General features: G+C 42.5%; 1 pseudogene; it reads right to left on the bottom strand.

The window, feature by feature from the left end:
- The window catches only part of LOC114701623, a 31,171-nt pseudogene extending 4,671 nt beyond the window's left edge, over positions 1-26,500 (bottom strand).
- Between the last annotated feature and the right edge of the window lie 251 nt (positions 26,501-26,751).

Raw genomic sequence — 26,751 nt, 5'->3', positions numbered from 1 at the left:
AGGGATTTAGCTCAGTGGTAGAGCGCTTGCCTAGCAAGCACAAGGCCCTGGGTTCGGTCCTCAGCTCCAAAATAAATAAATAAATATATAAATAATAAAGGAAAAAGCATTTAAGTATCTACAGTACACAAAGCATTGTCTTACCTTCCCTCCCCTGAAGTAAGTTCTCATGGCTAACATTTAGTGTCAGCTTGACTGGATTTAGAGTCACCATGGAAACAGACCTCTGGGTGTGTCTATGAGGGTGTTTTCCGAAAGGTTTAACTGAAGCAGGAAGCCCCTCCCTGGGTGTCGGTAGTACTAACCCATTGGTTGACATCCTGGACCAAATAAAAGGAAAAAGTGAGCTAGACACCAGCATTTACTTCTCTCTGCTTTGTGACTGCAGATACTATGTGACCTGCTGCCTCAAGCTTCCTGCAGCCAGTATGGATTGTGCCTTTAATTCTGAGCCAGAATAACCCTGCTTTTCTTTCTTCTTTTCTTTTCTTATTTTTTCATTTGTTTGATTGTTTGTTTTCGAGACATAGTTTCTCTGTGTATCCCTGGCTGTCCTGGAACTCGCTCTGTAGACCAGGCTATCCTTGAACTCAGAGATCTGCCTACCTCTGCCTCTGCCTCTGCTTCTGCTGGGATTAAAGGGGTGTGCCACCACCACCATCCAGCCCCCACATTTCTTATGCCAGGCATAAAGCTAAACAATAAAAATTCATGGCCACCAACAACAAGATCTACAGTATAGACGTGGATTTTATCTGGGCATCTTGGAAGGAGAAATGAATTTAAACTATTGAGGAACAGAGAGAGGAAAGAGAAGAGAAGAAGTCAACATGTACAGAACAAGAGCAGTGCTCACCTCCCCCCCCTTCCCATTTCTCAACCTCTAGAAACAACTATTACTAAATGTCCTCAGCTGTGTTGAACGCCTGCTCCCCAACGGTGACTTTAGAGACATCACGGAGTCTGCCTAGGGGAAGTGGGTCACTGGGGGCACAGTCTTGAAAGTTATAGCTGCTCTCTTCTACCCCGTTCACCATGAAATAAAGTGACAGTCACACGCAGCCAGCATGATGCCCTGTCTTACCACTGGCCATAATCATGGGCTACGAGCCTGTAACTTTTGGAACCAGGAACCAAAATAAACTCTTGGACCTTGCAAGTAGCTTTCATCAGGCATTTGTCCCAGCAACACAATGTCTAACTAGCTGAGTCATCTTCCTCTGGGATGTTTCAGACAAAAAGGTGTCTGCTTCCCATGTGGACCTGAGCTGGGTTCTTGGTCACTGCTCTAATAAGTCACTTGTTCCTACGCATTGCCTTCAGTTCAGTGGTGATCCTTTACCTCAGTGCTGATGAGATGATAATGGCCTCCATGAAGGGATGAAAGACCATGCTTCCTTTTGGTTTTTTTCTCCTTAATACAAACAAAAACAGAGCTTGGGCTTAAGACATCCAGTGGTTATGAGCACTGCCTGCTCTTCCAGAAGGCCTGGGTTTAATTCCCAGCACCTAAATGGCAGCTCAAATGGTGTTTAGCCCAAGTTCCAGGGGATCCAAACATTATATCATAGAAACAATACTTTCAAAGATGGAAAGTATTAGGGGATATTAAACAAGAATTTCCTAATTATGATGTTTCCTGTTGAAATTCCCCTGCCTGCAGATTATGCCCAAACATTTTGGATTCATTTTTCTACTTCCAGGCACTCTCCAGAAGTCGATCTGTACTTCAGAAAATGAAGTCTTCCTCACAAAGCAAATGAGCCATCTACATTGAAGGCCGCTATTGGTTGTGTGAACTTGAAGAAGCAGCTTTGTTCTTTTGGCCAGGTCGAACTGGTAGGCAGGCCTCCTCTTTATGATGTCTGTTAGGGAGAGGATGACTAAAGCATGCCAATAGAGGAAACACCAAAACTAACATGCCAGATGTGCCCACTGATGCAGCAGCGGTACAAATGGAATGGGAGCAACCAATCACTCTCTCGCTGGATTTAAAGCCCATGCCACAAGACAGAACTCATGCCTAGTTCATTAGCTGAGACAAAAACTCATGGCTGGGTAAGTCATAGGCCCTACAGGAGAAGTTAGTTCCATTATTTCACTAAATGGACATAATTATATACTGCCCCCTAAGTTCTGATATCCATAGATTAGTGCATCTCCTAACCTTCACCAAAGAAGCTTCTTTTTGCAGTAGATGATAATTAATTATAGACCCACAATTGGTCAACATGTAGAAAATAAGAGAGTATAGTGCTCATCTCTAAATAGGACATTTATATCACAGCCCTACATCCAAGGCTCAGAGATTATCATGGAAGAGAGAATGAAAAGGTTGTAAGAGCCAGGGATAGTGAACATCTGCAACAAAACCATATTTGTCAGTCATGATAGGGTCATTGCATATATGAACTCACAAATATGATTGCTTGCATAAGAGCTGAGCAAAACTGAGCCAGTTTAAAGCCCAGCATGGATGAGGGTGGGTGGGGCTCATAAATTCTCACCCCAAGCATATTGGGGGATTTTTAAGGCAACTCTATGTAGTTAAAAGGAGATTTATTTTGGGGTAACCTACAGCCAGTAAGGGGTTCATTACAGGATCTGAGAGAGTTGAGGTGCAGTCCAGTGGGTTTCTCTGGAAAAGTATGCTTAGTCTACCATCCAGTATCCAGGATCACAAGGAACCAAGAAAGCCACCATATCTGGATCCTAGGTCTTAAGGGCTCCAGTCTCGGACCCGCCCCAGGGCAAGTCATAGGTAGGCATGGCAATTAAGTACAGCCTCACTAGGGATAGTACTTCCAGGTGAGAGCTGGAACAGCTACCCACTACATCTCTTCCCTTTTGTCTGAATAATAAAGTTCTGACCTAATACAAGACTATATGCAATATAAATGATTATCAAATATTGTCCAGAAGGAATAAGGGATAATGACCTAGACGAGATTGGAACTACAACCAACAAGAACAACATCAAACAAGAGACACATACTAAAATACTGAAGTCCAGAGAAGTCTGGAGCATAGGTAAATGGCACATTACAAAGATCATTCCAAAACGTGCCCTATCCTAAAGGACCTAAATCTAATACTTAATATGTTCTAGCCAAGATACAAGAAGATTGTAACTATAACTGTTAGTCTTCAATCCCATCAAAGACCTGAGAAGGAATATAATGATACCTGAGAAATGGGAGAAGGATGCAATCAACTTTTGGGAGTCTTGCAAGAGTAGACAGAGACAGCTGGCAGCCTGGACAGTCACCTAAAGTTTCTCAGCATTGTTGGTGCATTCAAATTGGCTACAGGCCTAGAGTATCTGTCAGCAGTTGAGGCAATGGCATTTTCTTTGCCCAGTAGGCCACTTTGTGCCAAGAAGAAGACAAACTTACAAATGGAAATGTCTCAGAAGCTCAACATTCTCTTGGGATCAGATTGGTGCTGCCAAGGAGCAATTGTGTCTTACATCAACAGAATTCCAAGTTATCAAAACATTTAAATGCCATATTCTCTAGGTATATTAAGTGTTTGAGGATTACCTATCCATCTGACATATGTTTCTGTAAGTCTGGAGAACCTAACTAACATAACTATAGAGATGACAAGCATAGGTGACTATAAATCTGTAAATTTTATCTACCTAAATAACCTAAGGACTAAGGCTTCATGTAAACAGTCTGTAAGCAAATGTACAGTAAAAGGACAATGACTTCAAACTTGTGACAATACACAAAATAGCTAAGGCAGAGGTATGAATGTATAGTGCAATATGCAATATGACAATAATCCTAAATATGTATCAATATACCAAATATCCTAAACAGAGGTAGAATATACAGTATGACAAATATAATTTTGCATTTGTATCAATATATAAAACATTTCAAGTAAGAGTAGAAATATATGTACATTACAACAAACATGGTTCTGTAATTGTATCAATATACAAATTATCTGAGATAGGAGTATAAAAATAGTTTACATTTGTATCAATCTACAAGAATCCATAGCTGTAATTTATCTAAGGCTGATATTTTACTAAATTAGTTTACTGTATATACAATAATCTACCTTAATATCTTACACCTATCCATTTCCCTTTTTTTCTTTTCTTAAGGGGAATACTGAGTCCAATGTTTTCTTCCACCCCCAACCCTATAACCATTATCCATAACCCTCAGAAACATGAAAACTTTGGGAAAATGGGGTGTTGTTTTCTTAGAATTGCTTCCTGCTGTTCAGGGGGCGATGGTATCTCTGTGAGGTCCTGTAAGAAAGCTCAGATATTTAGGTGTCAGTTGGACTAACTAGATTCTACAGTCAGTCTCAGAGTAGTGGGGAAGGTTGTCTGAAATTCTGGCTAGATGTGTAGTATGATGAACCATCTTGTAATGGAATTATCTTGGAGAGTTTTCAGTTCAAGGTTGATTGTTGAGTAATGTTTATGAGTACCATGGCATCATTCTGGACTGAGTAGAGTTGTTGCTGTGGGGCCCCATCTTCCCTCTGGAGACTTCAGAGATTGCTATTGGAAAAACTTATTTTTTTTTTTTTTTTTTGCTGTGGAAAAACTTGAACATTATTAATTAATATCAAAATGGAAAGTTTGGATTTAAAGATGATATGATATGTAAGAAAGGATTCCAATAAATCAAGAATAAGCATGGAGAGAATTAGAATCTTGATGACAACGGTCCCTTTTTATTGGGTTTTCTTCTGTCCCACACCAGATGGCTCTTTTGATATGGGACAGAATCTCTTAACCTTTTCTTTTAGCAATATGCTTGGATTTAGAGAAGGAGTGAGCCAAATTCCAACTCCAAAGCCATCTTGGTGTATAATTGAATTGGAACCACAACTCTTCTAGAGTTAAAGAGATAGATGTTAGGCAGTGAGATATTACCCTGTGTAGATTGGTACCAATAGATTCTTTCTTTGTGCTGCAGATGTCTGGATACCCAAGGCCTTATGATTTCTGGAAAATGGGTATTTCTATTATCCTGTAAAGACAAAAACAGAACCCTGCGCCAACCTTTGTGTGTTAAATTTCTCTTACAACTTGCAGAGATGTCACATCAGTGGATGAACTTTTAATTCTCCTCATCAAGGGGTTTCTCCTGTTTTAATCAAATTTTTATTAATTTTGTTATTATCCATAGCTTTACTTCTCCTGCAGAAATAAAGCAAAACCCTTTCCCCAATGTAGGATGTATCCTGGTTTCCATTCTGAGGTCAACACATCTTTGAAGTAAACCGGTTGGTTTAGCTCAGGAGTTTTGTCTGTTGTCCAATGTCTCTCCACAGCTGTTGTTCCTTTCTCACTAGCATTGAGAAAATTGAAGGTTAATAAAGCACTATGCAATCTATTTCTAGTAGTCGTAGATATCAATGGTATGATGTACATACTTTAATCTTCCAAATTCTGCAAAATGAAACACATCTAACTGCCAAATTTAATTTCTTTGTATACCTTTTGGATTGCCTCCTGCAGGTAATGGAGTTTGGTTATAGAAGAGCAAGTAGGACATTTTTTAAAATAATATCTTTGGTTTGTTGCCAAGTGATGGAGAAATCCTTCTTCAAACCTTTGCTATTTATATGGTGTTTCTTATGAAATTCTGAAGCTACTGGCATGTTACCAATTAGTAACTGATCAATCTCATTATTACCTTGTGCTAGAGTTCCTGGCAGACCCATATGGGATCTGATATGTGAGATATATATGATGTTCCCTATTTCTGATGATTTCCTGCAATTGTATGAGTAATGAAGTTAATTCTGTTTTATCAGGAATAAATTCAGCAGTTTCAATATGTAAAACAACTCTCTCTGCATATTGAGAATCAGTGACTATATTGAGGGGTTCTGTGAAGTCCATCAGTACCATAAGAATGGCATACAGTTCTGCCTTTTGTACAGAGCTGCATGGCCTTTGTACTACTTTACTTAAGTCTCCTGATTTATATCCTGCTTTCCCTGATTTATTTGCATCAGTATAGAATGTAGGGACTCCAGAAATTGGCTTTTGTCATACAATGTGAGGAAGGACCCATTCAGTCTTCTTTATGAATTCTATTCTCTTGCTTTAGGGATAATGGTTGTTAATCTCTCCCAAAAGGCTACTGCAGGCTCTCTGCCAGTATTCATTATCTTTCAATAGTGAGGAAATTTCCTCATTAGTTAAAGGTACTATAATTTCTGCTGGGTCCATTCCTGTCAACTGGCAATGTCTTAATTTTCCTTTTTGAATCAAATCAGAGATCTTTTCTATATAAGTCTTTAACTTCTTACTTGGTTTACATGGTAGAAATATCCATTCCAATATAATGTCTTCCCTCTGCATCAAAATACCTGTGGGGGATTGTCTAGAAGGGAGTATGACCAGAATGCATTTAAGTTCTGGATCCACATGATCCACATGTGCTTCTCAAATTGTCTTTTCTACTAGAGCCAATTCCTTCTTGGCTTTGGCTGATAATTCTCTTGGACTATTTAATTCTTTGTCCCCTTCTAGAGTATTAGCCAAATTTGGTAGTCCATCTTTGGGTATTCCCATGATACCCAGTAAGTTGGAAATGCTTCCTAACAATTTTTGAAATTATTAAGAGTCTTCAATTGATCTCTCCTTAGTTGTACCTTTTGGGTTCTGATTTTCTGTAGCTCTATCTTTATATCTAAGTAATTAATAGAATCTCCTCTTTGTATTTTTTTCAGGAGCAATTTGCAGTCCCCAGCAAGGCAAAACTTGTTTTACTTCTTCAAACATACTTTCTAAGGTGCCTAACTTTGGATCAGCTAATAGGATATCATCCATATAATGATAAATTATAAATTGTGGAAACTTCACATGAATTATCTCCAATGGTTTTTGCACAAAATATTGGCACAGGGTAGAGCTGTTTAACATTCTCTGTGGGAAGACCTTCCATTGATATCTCTTGACTGGCTGGGAATTGTTATAATTAGGCACTGTGAAGGCAAATTTTTCTCTATAATTTTCTTGTAAAGGTATGGTAAAGAAAGTCTTTTATGCCAATAACTATTAAAGGCCATTCCTTGGGTAGCAGAGAGGGCAAGGGCATCTGAGTCTGTAGGAAGCCCATAGGCTGAATTACTTTATTAATAGCTCTCATATCTGTCAGCATTCTCCAATTATCAGACTTTTTTAAAAAAAAATAACAAATACAGGAGAATTCCAAGGGCTCGTAGATTCTTCAATGTGCTGAGCATTTAACTGCTCTTGAACCAGCTGTTCTAAAGCTTGTAGCTTCTCTTTCGTCAAAGGCCATTATCCAATCCAGACAGGTTTTTAGTTATCAGTTTTAAAGGTAAGGCAGTTGGTACTTTTGAGAGTTCAACAGCAGTTGTGCTCTGTTTGTGTACAGCCTGAATGGTTGATGACTGTGTTTTATACCATGTTATGATATTATTCCTAGAAACATGCATTGGTCTGTCTTCCCTTTCTGAGACTGTGGGAATTTTAATCTGGGTATTCCACTGTTTGTAACAGTTCTCAGTCCCAAATGTAGTCATAACTACATTTGCCACATATGGCTTCATCCTTCCTCTCTGTCCTTCTGGCCCTATGCACCCAACCCATCTCGAACTCTGTTTTATCTGAGATGAGGTTCCAATCCCTAGAAACTGGACATCTACCTCTTGAAGAGGCCAATTCAGATGCCATGATTTTGGTATAATTATAGTCACATCTGCACCCATGTCTACCAGACCCTCCAGAACAAAGTCATTAATTTGAATTCTAAGCTTTAGTCTTTGTTCATTTATGGAAGTCTGCCAAAATATTCATTTTATTGTGTTCCTTGGAATTTTTGATTCATCTATCAGAGCTGCTCTATCATCCAGTGTAGCACCGTTCTTTACATTAGGCATTGGTTTATTTAATTGTCCTGGAGAGGAATTTCCTCCATAGTGGCTGGAAGTGTTTGGACCATGTTTGATTTGGGGGCCTGCAAGAGGCCCCCTCAGGTGTTTACCACCAGTAAAGAGTAGCCACATATATCTATTATTGATCTGCACTCATTGGTCCAGTATTGCCCTTTGCCACATCTTCTACATAATTCATAAGGTTGGGGTATCCTGTTTGGTTTTTTTTTTTTTTTTTTTTTTTTTTTTTTTTTTTTTTTTTTTTTTTTTTAAGAAAGAGTAGTACTTCTATGAGCATCCATGTATGGTTTTTACTTATATGGCCTGGTGTACCACAGTTAAAACATTTGGTACCACAGGGCCTTCTTCCACCTCTGGGAATTGCCTCTCCTATCCAAGCCTCATTACTATAGTTAAGAGACTCAACACTGTTAGATACTGAATCCATTCTTCCAAAGGAGCTGATCTGACCTTTAATGGTGTAAGTATTCTTTTGCATTCTGTATTAGCATTATTGAATGTCAAGGTCTCAGTTAAAACTTGTCTTTTTTTTTTTTTTTTTTTTTTTTTTTTTTTTTTTTTTTTTTCCAAGACAGGGTTTCTCTGTGTAGCTTTGCGCCTTTCCTGGAACTTGCTTTGGAGACCAGGCTGGCCTCAAACTCACAGAGATCTGCCTGCCTCTGCCTCCCAAGTGCTGGGATTAAAGGCATGCACCACCACCACCCAGCCTAATACTTGTCTTAATTCTTTATCTGACACAACTTTCATTATAGCTGTTGTCAGCCTTTGTAAAAAAAAATCAGTGAAAGGTTCTTGCAGTCCCTGAAATATCGTTGTGTATACCTCAGTTGGTTTTCCTGGTTCTGGAATTTTTTCCCCAAGCATTTAGAGATGCTGCATGGCATAGGGATATTGTATGCTCATCATAAGTGGCTTGTACATTCCTATCAGCAAAATGTCCCTCACCAAGAATTTGATCTTGGGAGATATCAAAACCTCTGAGTTTACCTTGTTGCTCTAAATTTCTTGCCTCTTCTCTCAACCAGCTTTTCCACTTGTAACTGCTGGCTATATTCTAGAACAGCTGAAATTAACTGATTCCAGTCATCTGGAATGATTCTATGTGAGGTAGACCATGAATTTAACATCTGTCTTACATGTATTGAGTGTATTCCATACATGACTATTGCTTCCTTCATGTTTTTTAAAATCCCTCATCAAAATCGGTTGTAATGTAAATTCCACATATGGCTGAGGGTGTCTGTCATCTGCTGGCCTCTCATGGATGATGACAGGATAAGCCATTGTATGAGAGCCATCTGGAGATGTTACAACCTATATGTTTTTGCCCTTCTGCTTATTAGGTCCCTTGTCATGTTTACTGAGAGCTTCTTCCAGGGCTCGCAAATGAGCCCCTAGGGTCTGTTCTAGGGAGTGAACCTCCTCTCTTGTAAGGGATTCCAGATTTATCATGGACTCATGCAACTTTTTATGTTATTCTGAAACACATGATTCCATAGACTTTATTTTATCAGTTAATGATAATCTTTCTTCCTTATAAGTGTTTGAATAGTGATAACTTGGCCCTGTAGATTTATTGTTCTATTCATTAAGTATTCATATTTACTATCAATAAAATTAAATTTGGCTATACATTTATTATTAATGGACTGAAGTTCTTGTATTAAGTTAGCAGATCCTAAACTAAGAAGTTTGTTTTGTTAATCTTTATTACTATCTTGTAAATTCTGGTTAGCAGGTTCCAGGGAAAGAATCTTTTTATGTAGGCCTTCATTGCTATCTTTTAAAGCCTGTATCAGTCCCAATAACGATTCATCTTTGTTATTATTATTAAACCAGTGTTTGAAAGCTGTGTAAATTATTATGGTAAATGACAAAATGGTACAGGCCAGATACACCTTAGGACGGTCGTATATTTCCAGGATAATGTCATTCATCATACAAGCAAAAAAGTTTTAAAATTCTTATGAGGTAATGTTTATGGCCATATTATAAGAATTACTCAAAATTTGTAAGTCAATTTTAAGGTGTAAAATTATCAAATGCTCTTACCTGAAATAAAACACTGGCTTGCTTGTCTTACCATCCTTGCAATGGTTTTTTTGGGTGTAGTAGCACTTTTCAGCCAGCAAGTGTCTCTGGTGTAGCTCTAAAGCAGGTCCTACTGAAGGCTTTAGCTGGCAGCCGCTGGGGGAGCAGTGTCCCGTGTGCACGTGTGGAGGAGGGGGGGGCAGCAGCAGTGAGGCAGTGTAGGCAGATCTTCCTGGGACTCCCTGGAGCTCCAGGGCCCAGCTTGGCTTCTGTGGTCTGGGCCTTCAGTACCCTTCCCTCAGCCAAGATGTTGGTGTGTGGGGTTGAGTGGCCTGAGCTCAGGGTGCAGAGAGCTCTAGGAAGCAAGGATGATGCCCGGCAGCCACGGCTCTGAGGCCCTCTCGGCGCCTCTGCAGCAAGGGGAACAGGTGCCCCCAGGGAGCTGGCTGGGGGGCAGCCTCTGAGCAGCAACCGAGAGAGATGGTGAGACAGTGGAAGCCGTGGGCTCAGCGGGAGCTTGGGCAGGAGCCGGCATGGTTGGGGGAGAGGCCTCACTCACAGAGGCTCTCCTCAGTCTGGGGCTAAGTTTGCTGGGGTCGGGGAGGGACTGGAACCTGACTCAAAAATGGAACCAGACTCCGTGGAGGTGCTCCCTGGCTATATGGAACTAAGCGGGTGCACTTGCCAGGGAGGGAGAAGGAAGGGAACGGAAGGGAAGGGAGGGGAGGGAGGGGAGGGGGGGGGGGGGGGGGGGGGGGGGGGGGGGGGGGGGGGGGGGGGGGGGGGGGGGGGGGGGAGGGGAGGGAAGGGAAGGGAAGGGAAGGGAAGGGAAGGGCAGTACTGGGTGGTTTTGGGCTGAACAGGTAAGCACTTGGTCCCCAGGAGGGGCAGGAATTTTAAAAGAGACAGGAAGGAAGAGGCAGGGAAGGGTGGAAAGTGTGGAAAGCTGCCACAGCAGCCACAGAGGAGGCTGAGGACAGAGGCCACCCAGGCCTTTGGAGTTTGCCCCACATGAGCACCAGATATTGGTGAAATTATTAAGGCAACTCCATGTAGTTAAAAGGAGGTTTATTTGGGGGTAAGTTACAGCCAGTAAAGGGGTTGGTTACAGGATCCGGGAGAGGTGAGATGTAGTCCAGCAGGGTTCTCTGGAGAACTCCACTCGGTCTACTATCCAGCATCCAGGATCACCAGGAACCAAGAGAGCTGGCACATCCCGATCCCAGGTCTCAAGGGCTCCCATCTCAGGCAGGGCAGGTCATAGGTAGGTGTGGCCATTACTGGAAGCCTCACTAGGGGTAGTACTTCCAGGTGAAAGCTGGAACAGCTACCCACTACAAGCTGAGGAACCATTGGCAAATTGGTTCCTAACCATTCCTAAAGGAGGAAGAGTTAATTTTCTTCAGAGATATTGTCTCTGAGAAACTACTCATGCTTGTGTGCCTGGTCCCATACCCATGTCTACAGACGTCACTAAGTGGATGCCAAGTTTAAAAACAGAGTGCAAAAAGTTGGGAGGAAAAATTGGTAGAGAATAGAGAGAAATTAGAGGGGAGGAAATGAAGAGTATATTTGATCAAAAACATATATGAATACATGAAATAACATGTATACATTCAATAACAAAAATATTTAATTTTTAAAATCAAATATGCCTGTGTGGTGCGCGATGGTCCCACCCTCCTTCCCACAATCTGATCCTTACCCACAGGAATCCATTCAGGGTTGGAAACACAATTTTAACCTAGCCACGTGGAGACCTGCCCCAGGATTTTAAAAATCTAAAACTGGCTGAAAGAAGACACTTTTCCTATAGAGATGAAGAAATTATAGGTCAAAGAAAACTCTTATTCTTCTCCATGAAGAACAAGATTTTCCTCACTGTAAAATCAAAACCAAATGCCTGTGAAAACAGAAGGGAGAGTCAGAAGAACACAGAGTGTCGAGTGCCAGCTCCAGCCACGGAGGGCCTGAAGATCACTGTGGTTCTAACACAGCCCTTCAGCTTGCTGAGCTTTCCAATATTCTGTCAATTAAGCTCAAATATGCCTTAAACAACACTGGAGTGAGCTGCTTTTCTTGTAAACAAGATGGCCCTGTGTTACACACTATACAGAATAAACCAGCTTCTCTGGGAAAGGCGGGGCACACAGGACAAACTATTTTTTCAATTAATACAAGAAAGCCCTGCATGTGCAATCTGGAAGTCCTTTTCTGGTCAATAGAATTACCTTATACTTAGCCACATAGGACTTTAAGGAAGTAAATTTCTAATGTTCTAGCATGTCACAAACCTAACACATTCATATTCAGTCAGTTGTGGAGCAGAGCTTTATGAGAACCCCTGTGCTCCCCGAGAGACCCAGCAGCTCCTTTATTATTTTTTTTAATTTAATTTTTGGTTTTTTGTTTTTTGAGACAGGGTTTTTCTGTGTAGTTTTGGTGCCTGTCCTGGAACTCACTCTGTAGACCAGGCTGGCCTTGAACTCACAGAGATCCGCCTAGCTCTGCCTCCCAAGTGCTGGGATTAAAGGCCTGCACCACCACCGTCTGGCCCCAGCAGCTCCTTTATATTGGACCAGTTACACCCGCCACTTGACTTCAGACATATCTGTGGCAATACCTATGGATGTAATTCATGGCAACCTGTGGTCCACGAAGCAAAATGCTTGTGGAGCAAACTGAGAAACTGTACATCAAATCAAATCTTATCTAAGTGATAAAACTAACAAAGCTGTGGTAGTGATTTAGGGTGGTGTGGTCGGTGAGAAATTTTGTGAGCCTCTAATTAGGGTTTGCGCTGATTTGAAAGAACTAACCATGCTGCGAAGACCATCCGTACCGCCCTCAGGCCTGCCGCCTGCAAAGGCCTGCAGAGCCTCAGAACACGAGGTCCCGGCCTGCTGTTTCCTGACACTTCCCTCCAGGAACACTGGAGAGCGCCTGTAGCCTGCTGCACCCGGTCTCAGGTCCCACGAAGAACTGCTTCAGATCCGCACCAAGTCAGAAGTACAGAAAAACTCAGAACCTGGTGAAGCTCTGCCAAGGAGCGGGGTAACTTCCTGACGTCCGGTGCGGGGTCTTCACTCTCATGGGGAAGGAGCGGGGTAACTTCCTGACGTCCGGTGCCGGGTCTTCGCCGTCATGGGGAAGGAGCGGGGTAACTTCCTGACGTCCGGTGCCGGGTCTTCGCCGTCATCGGGAAGAAAGGAACCTCGTGGGCCTGTATTCTATACTGTTCAGCCATGCTCACTTCAAAAGTCATCTGAGAAACACAAGAGGACTTCTTCAACAGTTATCTTGCTCTCCCTCTTCCTCCCTCTCCCAAGACAGGATTTTTCTGTGTAGCCCAGGCTCGAACCCCCACCAATCTGCTTGCCTCTGACTCCTGAGTGCTGAGATTAAAGGCATACGCTACCACACCCGGCTGAGAAACCATCTTGAAGTGGACAGGTGGACAGCGACGAGGAAGAGGCCCAGAGTCGTACTCTGGCCTCCATATTTGCACATACCAGTGTTCTCAAATGCATACACCACATACAGACAACACAGGCAGAAACAGACAACGGAACATTTAAGTTCTTGATAATACATAACAAATTAACTGAATCTCAAATGAAATTTGGAAAGATACTTTGGCAAGAATGGAAAGGAAGCCGATGTCCTTTCTGTAAGAGAACATGCAGAGTTTAAGAGTCTAAATGACATCAGGAAATAGCTGGTCTCTAGATAGACATGTTTGTCCTCTAACGTGATTAATAACTACATCATTTTGGGCTTTGAAATGAAATGGTTTCCCAATGTTGTAAGATAATTCCTATTAAATAAATTGCTTATTTTTTGTTTCAACCTTTTATTCCCAAGGATGAAAGGAACAGACACAGCTTCTCTTCTGAGGAGGGCAAGTCAGTAGTCCATGGGTTGGAGTTCTCCCTTTTATGCTTAGAATAACCCTCAAACTCCTGGGCCTAGACAGTCAGCATTTAAAACTGTTTGTTTGTTTGTTTATCAATCTGACTATGTGTGTGAGAGAGTCAGCACAGGCTGGAATGTACTATGTGGAGGTCAGAGGACAATTTGTGGGAGTCAGCTCTTTCCTTGACCTTATGGGTTCTGGGGTTCAAAGTCAGGTCATAAGGCTTAGTGGTAAAAGTCTTTACCTGTTGAGCAATCTCACCTGCACTGAAGGGTTAGTTTTTATGTCATGGCCTAAGGTTTTCAGCTCCCTACAGCTAGTAGAGTGAGGGACAGGCAGTAAGTCACCTTTCCTCTGCATAACAATGGCGGTGATGGGGTTCCACAGACAACATCTGCAGCCGGTCCATTCCTCCCATGCTGCTCTGCGGCTGGCCCCTAACTCCCCTGTCCCAGAACGTGCTGGAACTGATTCATAGGCTCACACGAGTTCTGCTGTGCTGCAGCCCCATGACCTCGACGGTGCTTCTTGCACACACAGCACATGCCCTGGTGTGAGAGCTTTAATCCTGGGCTTCTGGCCGGGACAGTTTGCCCTCCATTTTTGCCCTTGGATGATTCATCCCATCAACTACTCAGAAAGGCTGTCTTGGAACATCTGTTTCACATGGGACGCTGCCAGTCTTCATCCCTCTTCCCTATTTCATCCTTCTCCCTGGAACTCAGCGCTACATGATGTTATCTTACACACTCACTTTCTGTCTCTCTGCTGTGAATACCTAAGGGCGAGGACTTTGTTTAGTTCACCACTGAATGTCCTGTGCCTAGAAAAGCAGGGCTCACAGAGCATGTTGCAATGGATTCATACCTGAGTCAGTGAGTGAGTGAGTGAGTGAGTGAGTGAGTGAATAGTGAGTGAGTGAGTGGGTGGGTGAGTGAGTGAGTGGGTAAGGAGTAAGTTTTTAACGATAGTGTTTATTTATGTGTATCACTGTTTTCCTTACACACACAAACACACATTCACACATTCACCACTTGTATGCAGTGCCTACAGGGGTCAGAGGGCACTGGACTCCCCGGAACTGGAGCTACAGAGTTACCAGCTGCCATGTGGGCGCTCTGCAAGAGCAGCCAGTGTTCTTTTTTGTTGTTACTGTTGTTGTTTTGGGTTTTTCGAAACAGGGTTTCTCTGTGTAGCCCTGGCGGTCCTGGAACTAGCTCTATAGATCAGGCTGGCCTCGAACTCAGGAGATCCACATGCCTCTGCCTCAGCAGTCAGGGTTCTTAACCACAGAGCCATCTCTAGCCCCAAGCATGGGCTTTGGAGGTAGCAGGCTCTTCTGTCTATGAGCTGTCTGAACTTCATCTGGCTCAGGGTTACTGTACAGATTAAAGGAAGGAATATGGGAAACAGAATAACCAGTTTTCCCATTGCTCCAGCCCTCTTGCTGAATAGATGGGAACCAACAGTAAACTGAGGCAGAGGACCTATACATAGCAGCATTTCTAATCTTAAGACTATTATTTCTAGGTAGAGAAGAGTAAAAACTCTTACCCCTGCATAAAGCTCTGCTTAGCAGGTATTAAAATTCTTTAATATATGCATGCACTTTGACCCAGCCTTATTTCTGCAATCAATTTAATCTTAAGAAAAAATAATCTATAGGAGCAAAGGTTCAGCTACACATATTTTTTCATAGCCTTATTAATAATGGCAAAAATTAGAAGCGCATTCAGTGTTTGATAGGAAATTGATTTAATAAGTTACAGTATGCCCGTGTTATGTAATATTGCATGGCAACTTAGAAGGAAATTGTAGAATATTTAATAACGTGAGAAAATGCTTACATGTAGTCCATTTAAAAAGACCAACCTGGCCAGCAAGCCAGCTCAGTCAGCAGGGGCTGGCCACCAAGCCTGAATGGAGTCTCCAGATTGTCCTCTGACTTCTGCCATGCTCCATGCCGTACACAGCACCCCCACATAAACACAGACATATACAGAAAATAAATAAATGTGAAAACATAATACTAACCTGTGCCAAGAAAAATATGTTTGATTAAACTCATGGTAAAGCAATTATATTTTCTGTATTTTTCAATAAGTAAACATTATTTTCATAATCGATATATTTATTTGATTTTATTCATTCGCTTTTCTGGCTCAAAGAATTGAACCCAGGACCTTGTGCCTGCTAGGCTAGGCTAGCCTACAACTGATGTGTTAAGTTTTAGGAAGAACAGCTTGCTGAAATCTTCATGACAAAATGCTACTGCATTTTATGGGGGAGGAAATGAGAGGATCCTAAATTTGAAGGCATGTCCCTGGTCCTTGTAGAATGGATCTCTTATCTTCTTTGCTAAGTGTCATGGCTTTATTTATTTATCTATTTATTTATTTTATTTTTTCAAGACAGGGTCTCACTATGTAGTTCTGGCTCTCCTGGAACTCACTCTCTAGACCAGGCTGGACTTGAACTCACAGAGATCCTCCTCTACCTCCTAAGTGCTGGGATTAAAGGCGTGTGCCACTGTGCCTCCTTAATGTCATGGTTTTAAGTGAGCAATCCCGCTGAAGACCTTGGCACAAGGCAGATCCCAGAGTACTCCAGCTTCATGACTGTGCGTGTGTCTGAGCCTCTACATTACTCTGTTAGCACATTTAACTGATGACCGTAGCTGTGGTGCATTTTTTAAAAGTCAAATTGACTTAGAGCATTGCTCATTAGATTTAAGTACAAGATGATTCATCATTTACGGTAAATGTATTAGATAGATTACTCTGTAAGATTCACCATTGTCAGTGTGGCAGGCCTGCCTGGAAATTAAGGATGAGAGGGGAAATTAGAGGAGAGAGATTCCTATCTGTGATTTGAAATTCAAACTTAAACAGCTATGGTGAGCATCTGAGCCTCAATCAAAGAGGACCAAGGCATCTGCCACATGTCTAAGATGGTCCCCTCTAATAATAGCTCGGGATCTCCTGGTGAGTGAATGCCTTGCTTCATAAGGAAAAGTGAGGCTCGCGTGTTAAAATACTTTAAGGAGTGTTTCCTTACCCTTTAAAGAGATATTCACCATGTAGCTTGGCTGCATATGTGATCCATGTAACTAACAATCGTGGAGTCTCTGCTGGTTAAATATAGCTTCAAACCAGCAGCGTGTTCAGCTGGGGGCCCTAGCTCACCAGATGTTGTTCCACTAATAGTGAGTGAGCTCATCCCTTGTGTAGACGGTTATTCATTTGGGAGAGAATAATGAAAGTGAGACAATCATTACATCACCTTTTCCTGTACATTACCCTCCCCTACAGCTAACAAGGAAACATGCTGCCTAGGCAGATGTAAGCTAAGTCATGTTCTTGCTTTCGTGGGTCTATGAAAAGTGAATCATGGTCACCCTTGCCCAAATGAAGCTTTAACATACTGTTTGATCATGTGCGTTTGGAGAACTGGATTTGGGGAGGGTTGCCATCTCTGGCTGGAGCATGTGGGTGTGAGATCTTGCCCCTAGCAGCACTGTCCTTCCTTTGCTTCCCTGCACACTTATCTCATTGTCCTCAGATGGCCACTGGGGAGGCAGAGATGTTTCTAGAAGCATAAAAACTTCTGAATAATGGAGTAAACTTTTAAAATAATGCTTATGAGATCATGTCTTTTTTCGTTTGAATGACTCATCTGGGCTACCTATCAAGCCACAAGTTCAAGCTAGGATAAAATTAATTTATAGATAATATTGTAAAGGGGGCAAGATATTACAATATATTACATGTTCATTATCTATATAATAAAATACACATCACAATATGTAACAAATATTTATACACAAATGTGTGCATATTTATCAAAGCCAAAAGCAGAGGCTAGAGAGATGGCCCAGCATTATGAGTTTATATTGCTCCAGAGTTTGGATCCCAATACCCACACTGGGTGGTCACAATGACCTGTGACTCCAGCTCCAGGGGACCTGATGCCCTCTTGTGGATTCTAAGGATACTGCACTCATGTGCACAAACCTACAACCCTGTTATACACACACACACACACACACACACACACACACACACACACACACAAGCAACTTTTGTGTAGGAAATCAGGATTATCTTTAGAAAACTCACATTTATTAATTAACATCCTTAGCTCCCTACTGAATTTTGTTTCAGCTACCCTCTGAATACAGGATGGCTCAGCAACATGCAAATTAGCCATGTTTTCTAAGACCTCAACTTTCTGACTTGGTGCTCCTCTTGTCTTATTCATCTTTTTAGAACGACATCACAGAAGAAAGGTCCACCGCTAATGACAGCAACTTGAGGACTATGGGGCCCTGGTACCAGCTCCTCACTTTCTGGTCAGCCAGGCGAGCTTCCTGGAGGGACTTTGTTGGCACCCAGGAAGAAGTCTAGTGGCTGAGACAATACTTGCCCAGAGATAAAGCCTTCATATTCTTGATTTCTGTTCTCTTCTCTCCCATGTTGGCCCTGATCTCAATCTGCCTCCTTCCATACTTATTTTCTACAAAGAGCACTGACATGAAAAGCAGGGTTCCGGGGAGTGGTCCCCAGATCCACCCCTTTCTCTGTTCCCTCCAGATGTCAAAGTTCCCACTTGTAAAACTAGAGCAATAAGGAGACCAGTGAGTGGTGAGTTTGCTTGGTTGTCGGGTTTTTCCTGGGGCAGATGAGACCCGGTCAGTGTGTGTGTGCAGAGGTTTCTAGAATCATGTACATTGAATTTTGAGAATTTTTCTATTAGGTAGTAAGCTTTGGGTGATTTTTCTCATTCTTCTTGCTAATTTCTACATTACTGGCATTTAAAACATAAGCATGTTTGTAATGGAAGGAATAAAAATATTATAATCCAATTTTAATATGGATCAATTACTATATTTTTCCAGAATAGATACTGACCCAGATTCTATTTACCCACTCCAGAGCAGTTTCCTTAGTGGGGAAATCACACCTCATTATATCCGCGCCCTTAGAGTCCCCTCCCAACCTCCTCTGTGCTTGGCAGGGTAACTTGCTTTGACCAATGGGGCTACAGTAAGTAAGCAGAGGTCTACAGCACTCTCCTGAGAGCCTGTGCTGAGCTGCAGAAGACTTTCAAGTTTCTCTTGTCAACCCCGTGTGTGTGTGTGTGTGTGTGTGTGTGTGTGTGTGTGTGTGTGAATGCTCATATGTGTGGAGGAGCCCACATAGGCCAGAAAAGGTTGTCACATCTCCTAGAACCAGAGTTAAGGGTGCTGTGAGCTGCCATGTGGGTGCTGAGAACTTACCCAGGTCCTCAGCAAGAGTAGTAATGTTCTTAATCACTGAGCCATCTCTCCAAATCCTTTACCTCTGTTTCATTTACTGTTACCTAAAAAGGCAAGAGTTAGTATGCTGGTACACATCAAAGTGGACATTCTTCTCAGTGGGCAGCTTTGCAAATCCCACCGCATACAGAGAGTGTCTCTGACCCAGCTCACCATATAGTCCTCATCTTTCTCTATCCATGGTAAGACTGCTGACTGACTAACCTCTGCCCTTTGCTTTCTTCTTTATTCCTTTAAACAGAGGATTTACTTTGAAACTTTTTCTGGGTGTATTGGGGGGGTGTTGTTTTTGCTTTGAAATGGGGTTTATGTATCTTGGGCTAGCCTGGAATCTGTTGTGTAGCTGAAGCTGACTTTGAACTCCTGACCTTCGTGGTTCCATCTCCCAAGTTCTGGAATTACAGACTTGTGCCACTAGACCAGATTTATACAGCACTGGGGACAGAATCGAAGGCTTCATTCACATTAGACAAGCATGTATCAACTAAACTCCACCCCCAGCCCCTTGGGTACAACTTTCTTCACATAAAAAGGAGATTTAGAGCGAGGTTGTTTAAGTGACTGCACTGTGATAACATTTCCTTTTAAGGTGCTGCCCTATCTCAGCATTGTCTAGATGCTTTGCCTTTTCGCTTTCCTTGCTTAATGCCATAGTCTTTCCTTTTCTCTTCTGCTGAGGTAGAAAGAGAAAGATTCAGAAAGGTTTTAGTGGGTGAAGAAACAGACGGTTCTTCGGGCAGCGTCAGGTACCTCATGAGCCTGGCACACACAGAGCCTAGCAGGAAGCTATGGACGGCTCCATTCACTGCCTGGGTGTCCTCAAGCTCTCCAACCTCGGGAGGAGAGGGGACCCGCGGGACATGGGGAACACAGGTCCAGCTGGAAAGGCAGCTGCAACTCAACCCCAGCCAACCACAGCCGTGTGGGAACACAGACTCAGTCTTTCCAAGTCAGCAACTTTTCCCGAAAAAAAGCTAGAGATTAAGATTTTTGTATGAAACATCTCCATTTAAAGCTGCCAACTAAATCAAAATTAAAAAATAAAGATAAAAAACACTGGGAGGGTCAATGTATGTGTGAGCCAAATACAGCTTAAGTGTCAGGGCCTGATTTGGCTTGCCTGCCTGTACTGTCTGCTTCACATTCTAAATTCTCTCGGAACTGGAAAGTGCTCACTACTCAGAATGACCTGGTAATGTTTACAAGGACCTCGGACTGTGGTGATACATTGTGTACCCTAATAAACTTGCCTGAGGATCAGAGGACAGAGCCAGGCACTAGATTAGACATAGAGGTCAGGCAGTGGTGGCACATACCTTCAATCCCAGTATTTGGTAGTCACACATCTTTAATCCCAGCACTTGAGATCTTATTCCTCTGCTTAGGAAGCACATACCCTCTTAGTCCCAGAAAGTAATACCGCAGGGCAGAGAAAGGTATATAAGTCATCAGAAAACAGGAACTCACTCTCTTCAGGCTGAGGATTTCACAGAGGTAAGAACCAGGGTCTGGCCGCTCTGCTTCTCTGATCTTTCAGCTTTCACCCTGATATCTGGCTCCAGGTTTTTTATTAGAAGACCATCTAAGATTCAAACAACATTGGACAGCTCGCGAAGACACCTGCATATACACAAATTCTGAATAGTAAAATTGGACCCAGCAGTCACTCAGCAATGCAGAGAAAACAACTTCTCAAAGAACTCTTGCTTCTGAGCTGGTCAAAGTGCTGTATGCTTTTAATCCCAGCACTCATGAGGCAGAAGCAAACTGATCTCTGTGAATCTGAGTTTCAGTTAGCCAGAGCTATGTTTTATCACACCATAGGAGTTATTTCTCTGTTACTGTGATAAAAATACCAGGACTAAAAAGAACTGAGGAAGAAAGTTTATCTTGGTTTATGGTTCTGCATGGAGAGCTCGTAACAGAAGGTAGCCAGAGCAGGAGGCTTAGCCATCACATCTCAGTCACACTCACAAGAAGCAGAGAGAGTAACCAGAAGTGGATGGAGGCTATAAACGCACAAAGCCCACCTCCAGTGATGTGCTTTCTCCAGCAAGGCTCCACCTCCTAAAATCTCCATATGCTTCCCAAACAGTGTCAGCAAGTGAGGACTAAGCATTCAAATACATGCTCCTATAGGGACATTTCTCGTTCAAACACCTCATCCACTAACAGAAAGGAGGAGGAGAAAACTGTTCTGAAGGATGAGAAGGCAGAAAAAAAAATGAATGGATCACATGCAGTAAGGACCTTCTTACATCACAACATGGCACAAGATAGAAGAGCTATTGAGTATGCAAGGTAGATACACAGAAGGGCTCAAACTTCTCAGGAACCCACTCCCACAACAACAAACTGACTAACAGCATTAGCCCTTGTGTGGAGGCAAGAACCCTCACAAGCTTTTAAAGATCTCACCTCAGTCTAGTATGGTGGATCTCGACCAGGACTGGAGAGGCAGGGGCAAGTGGACCTCTGTTAGCTCCACATCAGCTTGGCCTACCTCAGTTCCAGGCCAGCTAGAGCTGCATAGTGAGACCCTCTATATTAGTTACTTTGCTGTTTCTGTGGTAAAATACCATGATCCCTAAGGAAACATAGAGAAGAACATGTGGGCTTACAGTTCTAAATGGTCAGAGTCTGTGGTAATGAAGAGAAGGCCGCAGGCATCATGGTTGGAACTGCAGCTGAGAGCTGAGGGTCTACATCTTAAACAGCTAACATGGGGCCAAGAGTGAACTAGAAATGACACATAGGGTTGAAACCTCAAAGTCACACATCTCCTCCATCACAGTCACACCTCTCAAGCCCACCCAAGCCACCACATCTGAGCCTGTGGGGGACATTCTCAAATCATCACATTCAACCCCACCCTTGCTAAAAACGAAGGGTCCTATTATCCTATTTTTCTGCTCAACCATAAATGGAACTTCTACATCACTTCCCCCAAGGCTCCTGGATCATCAGAAGAGGGGATGGAAAGATTGTGTCTTAATTAGGGTTTCTATTGCTGTGAAGAGACACCATGACCATGACAACTCTTAATAAAGGAAACATTTAATTGGGCTTTCAGTTTCAGAGGTTTACTATTTTTCTTTTTAGATTTATTTATTTTATGTATGAGTGCTCTATCTGCATGTACAACTTTATTCCAGAAAAGGGCATCAGATCCCATTATAGATGGTTGTGAGCCACCATGTGGTTGTTCAGAATTGAACTCAAGACCTCTGGAAGAGCAGCTAGTGCTCTTAACTGCTGTGTCATCTCTCCAGCCCAGTTTCAGAGGTTTAGTCCATTAGATAATGATCATCATGGTGGGTGCAGACATGATGATGGTGGAGCAGCCAAGAGTTCTATATCTGGATAGGCAGGCAGCAGGAAGAGAGAGTAACACCAGTCCTGGCTTGAGCTTCTGAAACTTCAAAGTGACACACATCCTCCAACAAGGCCACACCTACTCCAACAAGGCCTCACCTACTCCAACAAGGCCACACCTACCACAACAAGGCCACACCTCCAATAATGCCACTTCCTATGAGCCTGTGGGGTCCAATTTCATTCAAACCATCATAGACTGTAAGAACCAGAGGTCAGGGAGAACTGTTGTGTAAGAGTGTCCTCTGGAAACAACAGGGCCATGGAACTCAGGAATTCACAGCTGCTGGGATTGTCTAGACAAGATCTGCTCAAAGTCAAGGCAGTCAACATTCCACCATGAGGAGCTGCTGACAGTTGATGGTTGCTGAGAGAGGGAAAGTCAGTTTTCCTCAGAGATGTGTTCCCTGGTGGTTGACCAAGCTCTGGTTAATGACTTCATCCAAATGCGTAAGTGGACAACACTTATTAGATTTAGTGAATTAATTTTAAAAGGACATGAAAATGGGAGGGAACATGGGTAGGATCCAGGAAGAGTTGAAGGGATGAAGTAGGGTGAATATGATCAAAATTCATTGTAGAAACATATGAAATTCTCAAAGAATTAATTTTAAAATATTATATTTTAAAAAATCTCTCAACACTGTTGGTCCAACCTATGAACTTTGGAACACACATTCATCTATGGAATGCAGCCTTCCTTCTGTTTACAGACGAGGAAGGAAAGAAATGTCTTGTATTTTCTTCTCGCCTCATAAGGATGTTAGGGCCCTACCCTTAAGACATGTGGTTTTTTTTTTTTACATGTATAATATAAAATGTAATTACATGTAATTATAAAATATAATTATATCATTTTTCCTTCTTCTCATTCCTCTCTCTAACTCTTCCCATGAACCCCACCCCTTGATGACTCTCATGTTCAGATAGATGATAGATGATAAATAGATACATAGATAGATGATAGATAGATAGATAGATACATAGATACATAGATGAAATAGATAACTAAATGTATAAACACAATCTGCTTAGTCCATAAAGTTACTTGTATGTATATGTTTTCATGGATATCCTTAATATTGGATAACCAATGGTGGGTGGTGATTTGAATGAGAATGCACCCACGGGTTAATATATTTGAATACTTGGTCTCCAGTTGATGGAAACTGTTTGGGAAGAATTAGGTGTGACCTTGTTGGAGATGTGGTGGGGTTGGTTTTGTGATTTCAAAAGCCTCTGTCATTCCCAGTTAGCTCTCTGTCTACTACTTAAGGATAAGGATGTGAACACTCAAGCTACTGCTCTGGCTCTATGCCAGCCTGCTTGCTGCCGTGCTCCTGTCGCAATGGCCACAGACGCTAACCCTCTGCATCCATGATCCCCAAACCAAATCCTTTCTTTTGTAAGTTCCCTTGGTCATGATGTTTTGCCACCGCAACAGAAAAGTAACTAAGCCTGGGGACTCCTCCCTGGGGAAGATTATTTCCTCTGCATGCAGCACTCCACAGTCGCCTGTAGTTTTTTTGTCCTTAAGATGCCTTTTGTTGATCTATATAGTGAGTTCTAGGACAGCCAGATCTAAAAAAAAAAAGACTTTTTTTACTTCAATTATCTTAATGTCTGTGTCAGTCACTGTTCTATTGCTATGAAAAGAAACTATGACCCCATGACCACAACATTTATAAATGTTATAAAGAAAACATTTAATTGGGGCTGGCTTACAGTTTTAAAGGTTCAGTCCATTATCATCAAGGTGGGGAGCATGGTGGTGTGCAGGAAGACATGGTGCTGGAGAAGGATCTGGGAGTTCTACATCTGGGTCTGCTGGTGGCAAGAACACACACACACACACACACACACACACACACACACACAAGAGAGAGAGAGAGAGAGAGAGAGACAGACAGACAGACAGACAGACAGACAGAGACAGAGAGGTCTCACTATGTAGATCAAGCTATACATATACATACAAGTAACTATGTATTAAGCAGATTGTGTTTATATATCTAGTTATCTATCTCATCTATCTATCTATCTATCTATCTATCTATCTATCTATCTATCTGTCTGTCTTCCTGCCTTTGTATTTTGAGGGCTGTGATTTAATTATGCCACCATGCCCAGCCCATATAATTTTTTTTATAAATGTGTATGTCACTGTGGAAGCCCAGCTCTCCTGCCTCCCAGTTGTTGTTGTTGTTATTTGCTTGTTTGTTTGATTTTGTTTTTGTTTTTGTTTTTGTTTTTTTGGAGACAGAGTTTCTCTGTGCATCCCTGAAACTCTATCTGTAGTCCAAGCTGAACTAGAACTCAGAGATCCGCCTGCCTCTGCCTCCTGAGTGCTGGGATTAAAGGCATGCACCACTACTACAAGGCCCAATTTTGTTAATTAAAGAAATTGTGTGTGTGTGTGTGTGTGTGTGTGTGTGTGTGTGTGTGTGTGTGTGTGTGTGTGAGCGCGCGCGCGCGCACATGCTTACCACAGGTGTATATGTTCCTGTGGAAGCCAGGAAAGAGCATCAGATCCCAGTATTTGGGACACACTCCAGTTTAGCTTGGCCACACTGGGTGCAATTTCTTGGAAGCAGACCTATAATTTCCACACAACTGCTATGTGGGCACACATGAGCTACAAAGATGGAGCTGAGAGGAAGTTAGCCCAAGTTGGTTATGCTGAGATAAGATACAAAGATCAGGAGATGACGTCAGTGCATAAACAACTCACAAACAAGAAAATGAGCATAGGGTGACCTTTAAAACGATGGTTGGGTTCCTTCACTCCCTCCTAGGGTTCTGAGGTTTTCTGGTATAAAAGAAGCTTACTGCCTATCAATAAACAAGTTCTTGTTTGACTTGACTCCCCGCTGCATCTGATTGTCTCTGGGTAAGAGGAAGGCTGGGAAACAGGTGAGTGGTGCACTTACCTTTCCTTGGTTCCAGACCACCTCTTCAGAGGTGACATAAGTTCCCGGTGGGGCAAGACCCCACACTGCTATGTCTCCAATGTGTCCCCAGTGTAGGTGAACTGGAAATCCAATCCATAGTGCAACCTTGTGAAAAGGTGGGTTCTTTAAGAGGGAATGAAGTTATGAGTATTCTGTCCTTAGAAGCCATCAACATCATTATTGAAGAAGAGTTTCACTTTGTGGGTTTGAAAGAAAATGGTCCCCAAAGGGAGTGGCACTATTAGAAGGTGTGGCCTTGTTACAGTAGGTGTGGCCTTGTTAGAGGAAGTGTGTCACTGTGGAGTCAGGCTTTGAGGTCTCATGTATGCTCAAGCCATGTCCAGTGGTTCATTTTACTTCCTGTTGCCTGCAAGATATAGAACTCTCAGCTCCTGCTCCAGCACCATATCTGCCTGCACACCACCATGTCCCACCATGACAATAATGGGCTAAACCTCTGAAACTGTAAGTTCCCAATAAAATGTTTCCATTGTGAGAACTGCCGTGGTCACGATGCCTCTTCACAGCAGCAGAAACCCTAAGACACACTCATAGGTGGGTTTGGGAGGAAGGCATCTGGGCCTGACATGTTCCCTTCCCGTGACTAAGTTAGGAGACAGAAAAATGCCTCAGCAAATTTGACCTCTTGACCTTTGACTCCCCAGATTCTGAAACCTCAAGACAAATGAACTTCCATCTTAGAAATCCCCAGCTGTGCACACTCTGTGATAGTCACAGACACAGGATATCTCACAGTTGTGCACACTCTGTGATAGTCACAGACACAGGAAATCTCACAGTTGTGCACACTCTATGATAGTCACAGACACAGGAAATCTCACAGTTGTGCACACTCTGTGATAGTCACAGACACAGGAAATCTCACAGTTGTGCACACTCTGTGATAGTCACAGACACAGGATATCTCACAGTTGTGCACACTCTGTGATAGTCACAGACACAGGAAATCTCACAGTTGTGCACACTCTGATAGTACGACATAGTTTCACATTGTGACACCACAGGAAATCTCACAGTTGTGCACACTCTGTGATAGTCACAGACACAGGAAATCTCACAGTTGTGCACACTCTGTGATAGTCACAGACACAGGATATCTCACAGTTGTGCACACTCTGTGATAGTCACAGACACAGGAATATCTCACAGTTGTGCACACTCTGTGATAGTCACAGACACAGGAAATCTTACAGTTGTGTACATTCTGTGATAGTCACAGACACAGGATATCT

Source organism: Peromyscus leucopus, chromosome 5 (assembly GCF_004664715.2).
Source record: "Peromyscus leucopus breed LL Stock chromosome 5, UCI_PerLeu_2.1, whole genome shotgun sequence".
Classification (NCBI taxonomy): Eukaryota; Metazoa; Chordata; class Mammalia; order Rodentia; family Cricetidae; genus Peromyscus; species Peromyscus leucopus.
The sequence above is the reverse complement of the archived record's forward strand: the minus strand, read 5'-3'. Positions and strand labels throughout refer to the sequence as shown.